Source organism: Glycine max, chromosome 12 (assembly GCF_000004515.6).
Source record: "Glycine max cultivar Williams 82 chromosome 12, Glycine_max_v4.0, whole genome shotgun sequence".
Classification (NCBI taxonomy): domain Eukaryota; kingdom Viridiplantae; phylum Streptophyta; class Magnoliopsida; order Fabales; family Fabaceae; genus Glycine; species Glycine max.
The window spans coordinates 15,030,864-15,038,588 of record NC_038248.2 but is presented as its reverse complement, the minus strand read 5'-3'; the positions used below and the strand labels follow the sequence as shown (position 1 = coordinate 15,038,588).

Sequence of the window (7,725 nt, the reverse complement as noted above, 5' to 3'; positions counted from 1 at the left end):
GTGACTATCTTAAAACCTTATATATGGAACCCTTTCTATTTATAGGGCTTGTACTACCAGAGCCACCAATCTGCACTTTTGGAGGAAAATGAGCAGCATGAATTGCAAATTGAAGGTTAGTTCAGTAAGTTATTATGCATTTGGAACTGAATGGGCATACAGTAAAATTAATTTTATGAATTTTTACTTGGTCTTCGGCTAACAGGATTCCTATTTTTCGGGAGAACTTATTCCACCTATTGGATTGTAGTCATTGTTTTTGTTCACCCTTTTATGTTTGTAGAGTGATCGTGTTTGTGGTGGCAAATGACACATCAAGGACAACATATGAGCATTCTCATAATTGAGTTTGCTAAAGACTCTTATAGGACACATGTGGAGGGATCCATACACTACTAGAAAAAGGCCTTTCCACGACATAGTTTTTAAGACGGTCGTGATGCAAACGTCTTAAAAATATATGCGGTGACATTTTCGTAATTTGAAGCTTCCATACAAAGACGGTGTTACTCAAACCCGTCTTAAAATTAGTTGTTCAAGACGGGTATTACAGCACCGTAGTAGAAAACTGAATGACATTTATTTTATAAAATAAATTATTTTATTTAAAATAATTTAAGACGGTGTGAATATGGACCGTCTTTGAAGCTAGGAGAGACAACAACGGTGATTTGATAGACACCGTCTTTAATTGGTCTAATTAAAATTTTAAAATAATGCCCGTGTGTGTCTCTTCATCTGCGCCTTCGAAGGTTCTAGATCCAGAAGTAGCTGTGAACAAAGAAGAATACCAAGTGTTTGAAGAACTCGGGCGAGGCCGTTTTGGCACTGTGTTTCACTGCTTCCAACATCGAGGACTGCGGCTGCATCAAAATGGAGGCCTTGGAGGTTGGTGGCGTGGTGGTGGTGGTTGTCGCCAGGGAGGAGACAGAAAAGAAGTAGCCGCTGGAGAAGAAGTCATTGTCATAGTCGTCGGTGAAGAAGTTGCAGAGTGCGTCGATTTGGTGAAGAAGAAGGAGATGGACGGCCTACGCACCAAGATGCCGGTGGCGCTGGCGGAGTGCGTCGTTACTCTCTTTTACTTCAATTTAATCGATTACTTTCAATTCATGCGCGTTGCAATTATTAGGTTTTATATTTCTGATTGATTGCGCGTTGCAATTTAATCTATAATTTAAATATTAATTATTAAATTAATTTTTTTTTGCAGAGGAGATCGCGAAGCTGTTTCCGAACCTGTTCGGGCAACCGTCGGCAGCTTTGGTGCTGAGCGATTCCCACGTGCCGCCTGTAAATCAGAAGCTGAAGATTAGCGTGGTTCTATCCGGTGGTCAGGCTCCCGGCGGTCACAATGTCATTTCTGGAATCTTCGGTAAAGGATAATCTTCAATTGAATTGAGTTGAATCTGTGTTATGTTTTAATTTGAACGTTTGATTTTGATTTTACATTACCTGCAAGACCTTGCAGAAGGAAGCACATTGTATGGTTTCAGGGGTGGTCCAGCTGGCATCAAGAAGTGCAAATACGTTGAACTCACCTCAGACTATATTTATCCTTACAGAAATCAGGTTTATTTTTCTAAGTGTAGTTTTGACCCAATTTATTTTTTTCATTGTTCTTATGATAATTTATTACTGGTATATTTGGAGCTTCACATATTCCTTTGTTTATTCGAATATGGTTGTGTGGAATAAATATTTTCCTTTCACTGTCATGCTGTTTGTATTTCTTGACTTCTCAATCTGATGCTGTAAAGTTGATGCATATGACTTGCCTTCTATTGGTGGCTCATGCATGTAAATGTTTTCAATTGAAGTATCTTGCTGTTGTTTCAATTTTTTCCTAGAAATAGTAATCATGAGATTGCAACACCTAATAGGAATAATTTCTGTTGGTAGGGTGGTTTTGACATGATTCGCAGTGGAAGGGACAAGATTGAAACTCCAGAGCAGGTTGGCCTATTTCTTTGCAGATTTGCTATAAAGATTGATCATATGAACTCTTGTACTGTTACACATCTTCTTCAAGTATCGGGAGTAATTTATTTTACATGTACAGTTTAAACAAGCTGAAGAAACAGTGCAGAAACTAGACTTGGAAGGCCTTGTTGTTATTGGTGGAGATGACTCGAACACAAATGCATGCCTCCTTGCTGAGCATTTCAATTTTGGCATAATATTATTTCTTTAATTTTGGCATAATATTATTTCTTTAACCTTGGATTTTGTACATAATTTGTTTTTGTCGTATGTGCTAGCTGATATTTCATATGATTGTATATATTCTCGGTATAAAATGTATTAGCTTGGTGTGCATATGGAATATCCAGGGGCAGGGACAAGTTCAAACACAAGGGTTTGGAGCTGGGCTTAATATAGGTCCTGATACAAGGGGATGGATATACATGTTTAATTGTGTTCTGCATTTTCTGTATTTTGTAATTGAAAAAGATACCATTTACCTATCTTATTGTCAGTTTGTTTGCGGTAAAAAGAGAATAAAAAATATGTAAAAATGAATAATAAAATGAGATTAGATCCAAACATATATATTCTACTTCAATTTTAAATTTCCATTTCATTTTATTCCACTCTACTTCTCTATCAAATGGACCAATAATGAGATTTTATTGGCCCTTAAAAAAAAGTTTTTAGTGTACTATCCACAAAGTTTGAGACATAATAGAAAGACATGAATAACCATTTCCTACCATCTCAAAAACAAAATTGTTAGCAAGTGTCCCAAGTCTACGAATTGGGTCCCCTCCCTAGATACTTGGGTTGGATATATTATGGTACATAGGTCAATAGTAGTCAAGTGAACGTGTTAAAAAAAAAGGTTCACTTAATCTATACTATTTTTATTTTTACTAATCGGTTCCCAGATTAAAATATATCTCAAGCAAAAAAAATTTAATTTATCGTAATTAATATTAAAATTTAATTTAATAATTAATATTTAAATGATAGATTTAATACAAATAATACATAAACCTCTTATTTTTATTTAATCTATCATTTAAATATTTATTTATTAAATAAATTTTACCATTAATATTAATTATAATCATGTTAATATATATTATTTTTAATTATTTATATTTTTTCTGAAGGGATATCAACCTGAAAAAATATAAATAATTAAAAATAATATTCAATTCAAAGACGGTGTTTACATCAGCAACGTCTTTGAAAATAGACATTCTAAGACGTTGTTGAAGTAAGCACCGTCTTTGAATGCTATTTTCAAAGACGTTGCTAAGGTAAGCAGGTCTTTGAAAGTTGTTCATTTTCAAAGACGATGTTTTGGGACCCGTCGTTGAAATTTTTAAGCTTAAACGACGTCACATTCAATGATGTTCAAAAAACGTCGTTGTATCCCCTATTTGACCGTCATAGAATCGCTTTATTTTAGTAGTAATAGCATACTCTTCCGGAAATGGATATGTACAATCAATTGTTTAACATTTCTAGCTCAACTGAGGACCCTTCAAAGGGTTCACAATATTTGATTAAGGGTAGTATCGGGTCTATTTTTGAAAAATGAAAAAAAATTACTCATTTTGTTTAACTAGGCAAATTATATTTCCATAACACTTTATTTATGCAATTATAAATGGTTAAGTCAATGTAATGCCACGAAATCGACGTTTACTCTTTTCTTCTCTTCAAAATTGATTCTTGCTTGCTCATTCATTGCATTTCTGCAAACGTATGACTATGGTGTTTTCTTTCTCTAGCCAGAGCCAAATCAGCCACCTTAATTACATTGTCTATTGCTTATTCCATTTTGTGCCTAGCTGAGGTTACCTTATACTGTTTAAATTATTAGCTCATTACAAGCCAATGCATGAAAAACATATTTTTTTTTTCTTTAGGGATCAATAAATGTACAATTAGATTGGAAATATTGTTGTAAACTAAGTTTGAAGTTTCTTCTTCTTATGTTTGTAAACAAACATTGCGTTAAGTTTGGAGTGGGGTAGGTTAATATGAACATCTATTATTTTTCTCATGATTCGTGTGCTCTTTTAATTTGTTAATAATTGTTGAAAACAATAAAATATAAACTAAAACTTTTATTATTGTTTAGAATAGTTTACAAGGCATATTTTCACATAAAATCTCTCTCTCTCTCTCTCTCTCTCTCTCTCTCTCTCTCTCTCTCTCTCTCTCTCTCTATATATATATATATATATATATATATATATATATATATATATATAAACACTTTTGAGATTTTTTTAACTTTATATTCTTAATGATCATTTTAAATGTTAGTATGAATTATATTTAATTATTATTGTTCAAAAAAAAGATTTTAAACTAGTAAAAAATTAAAAAAATGAACATAAGTATTAACATAAAATTTATATAAAAGCAGATTTTTTTCTATGTATAATATTAATTCTTTTTATTTATTAAATATAATATACAATAAACATCAATAATATTGTTAAATATTATATTATAGAAGTTGTTTTCCTCCAACCAGTTACGAAATTTGTGTCTCATTTTCCCCTTTATCTATTTTTCTACAATTTGATTTTCTCACTTCTCTTTCTCATACCATTTACGGCACTTTATACGTCGCTATCTTTGCGTCGTGATTTCATTATTTTTCTACAAATCCAATTTCTTGACTTCTCACTTCTGTTTCTCATATGTCCCTATTTTTGCGTCACAATTTGATTGTTTTTTTGTAGTAATTATTTTTTATTTTTCTCTACTTTTCTTATTACATTCTTAGTCGCTTCTTATTTTTCTTTCTTTTTTCACTTTTCTCCTTCTCATACGCCTCTATCCCAAACCCTATGAAAAAGTGTGAGAATATCATTATTTTTTCTATTATGATAAAACAAAGTTCTATTTGACCAAACTAAATGCATCATGTTTTCACTTTCAATTCACATGCACATATAATTTCATCCTCAATTAATATATATGATAATTGTCAAAGAGTTTGATAAGTAGTGTTAATAATATTTGATCACATTTTCTCCCTTGCGAATGACTATGCTATGCTTTTATGGTGAAAAAGGGACGTTTTATTTTGTTTGAAAATTGCAACACATTCCATGTCCAAATGCATTAGTTTAGTGGTCTAATAATATATAATAAAATATAGTCTTCATTATTAGAGAGAATATAACAATACCTCCTTTGATACTTGTTTTTAAATACCTGACTTTATTATTATTTAACAATTTTTATATCTTTAATTAAAAGTATTTACAATTTTATTTATTTTTAATTTTTAATTTTGCATTAAAAATTTTCTCCTGGCCTTGAATCTCATTTAGTAATTATACCCTCAAATAAATTTCTTTAATTTGTTTAAATTTTTTATTTTCTTCCAAGTACTTCTCATATTTTTTTGCTTATTTATTTAAACTAATTGTGTACATTTCTCATTATTTAAAATATTTTTAGTTGTTTTTAAAATATTACCTAATTTTAAAAAAAAATATGCAATGAACGATTTACTAATTATTTATTAAAAACAAAATAATTTAAAAATATGATGTATTTTAAAGAACAAGTAAAGTGAGAAATTGAACTTAATTAATCTTAAGAGAGTAAACTCTAATTTAGTACAAAAGAATAAGTTCAAATATTTTCAAAACCTATCTCCAAAGAATTGTGTCCAATAACTTTACCACTATAATATTTATGGAGTATTTCGGGACCTTGAATTTGCGTAACCTATTATAATGGTAGGTTTAACAATGGGACAAGTTAACCAAGCATTTTATCAAACGTAGATGGGTAGGTTTATCCAAGGGTCGGTTTAAGTGGCGGGGCACACAGCTTTCATTGCTGCTTTAATAGTTAGGTTAGTATTTTAAGGGGGGGAAATCATTGAGTAAATATACCAAAGTTTTTTTAGAATGCATATAATATTCCTTTTATTTAACGTTCAGATCAATCTTTTTTTATAGGAATATACGATATAATGTTTTTCAAACAATTCAAATTTCTCAAATTTTATATTTTTATGTGACATAAAACTTATTTATTCAAAAAAGAAACGACAATGTAAATGATAGAATATGCATGCCTTCATCTAGTATGCATATATAATAAAACGCTAATAAAAATTAAAATTTTAACGGTAGAGAATTTAAATAAAAATAACATTTTATTCTAAAATTTCCCTTAGGTCCATTCTCTTTCCCCGCTCCAATAGGAGAAAAGCGAAAGAGGAGTTAATTTTTTTATTTTAATCATAATTATATTAAATAATTAATTAAATTTATTTTTTTATTAAAGGTTAAGTATGATTTTCATTTCTCAAAATATTATGAATTTTGACATATAAAAAATTTATTAACTTTTAGTCCGGTAATTATTAAATGATATTATTACAAAAATTGCTTTGAAAGATAGTTCTTTGTGGTTTTTTGTGATAGTTTTCAACCGTCTTTGAATTTGTTGTCGTGGAAAGTCAATATTTTTTACGATGATTTTTAAATCGTCTTAGAATCTCAACTTCTATATCAGTTCTTTTCAAAATCATCTTAGAATATATTTTTTATTGGCAAAATTATATTTTTGATTCCCCTAGTTTCCAATTTCAATTTTAGTTGTCCATTAAATTTATTCACAAATTTAGTCTCTTAATTATGTCAAATTGAAAAACATGAATTGAATTTGAAGGAAAAAATAGTTTCTGGAAAATTCTCCTTATTAATTAATCAACTCAACAAAAAAGATTACAAGAGTTGCTATATATACAAGCAAAGTTATGGTTAGGAAGATAACTAACTAACTAACTAACTAAGAAGGTAAGTCAATAACTAACTAACAAAATTAGTTATTAACTAAAAGACTAAAAAGAAAATACAAATGGTAGAGAAATCATCTAATCCTAATACCCCCTCTCAAGGTGGGAAATGTATATCAACAAAGCCCAACTTGCACACATTTTGCTTGAAAGGAGTAGGATATGTGACACCTTCTACCCCTTACATATATACTAACAAAGGAATAAAAATTCAAATATTAATTAAAAGTATTTTTTTATTTTTAAATACAAATCTTTCAAAGGGAAAAAAGACACACATTCACTTTTTTCTACATCATATAATAAAGTCATCTCGGTTCAAACAAGACCGTCTAAGACTTCATACAATTAATATAAAACCCTATACCCCAATGTCACATCCTATCAAAGTGTTGTGTCTCGACGTCCTTCAGCACAAGGTTCCTTAAAGCAATTCACCTAGTCGTCTGCTCCCCTGAATATAAAGTTCAAGATCATCACAGGATCCAAACACAAACAACACACGGGGAGTGAGTTATCACATTCCTAACTAATAAAGAAACAAGACAATTAGATATACATATCATATAAACCAAATAAAAATTACTTACACGTAATTCACGTAATTCCACCACTTTGTCATTCAAAGTTCACTTTTCATCCATCAATCACATTTTTCAATCATCAATCACATTACACAAAAATCACACGCTTTGATCAAGACATAATAACATATCAATTTCATAATAAACAATTAGCAAGCGCATGAGACAGTTATGCTAAGACTCAGGCCTGTATGCAATGTGGTACCATGTCAGTGAAAAACCATCATGGGGCGCTTAGGAGTACATAACAAGACACACCACACAATGGGTTTGTCAGGTCACTCTCACTAAGTAAGATCATAAGGAGACCAGTCAGGGTCACGATGTTTTGCGAGAATGCTCCAACCATATGGA

The 7,725-nt window shown here is 30.5% G+C and overlaps 1 long non-coding RNA gene across 1 annotated transcript; it reads left to right on the top strand.

Moving 5' to 3' along the window:
* The first annotated feature begins 1,440 nt into the window (after nt 1–1,440).
* LOC102660838 (uncharacterized) lies at nt 1,441–2,161 on the top strand. The gene is made up of 3 exons (XR_001383789.3): nt 1,441–1,569; nt 1,900–1,953; nt 2,060–2,161. It is a non-coding gene; the product is annotated as an uncharacterized lncRNA (long non-coding RNA).
* The last annotated feature ends 5,564 nt before the right edge of the window (nt 2,162–7,725 follow it).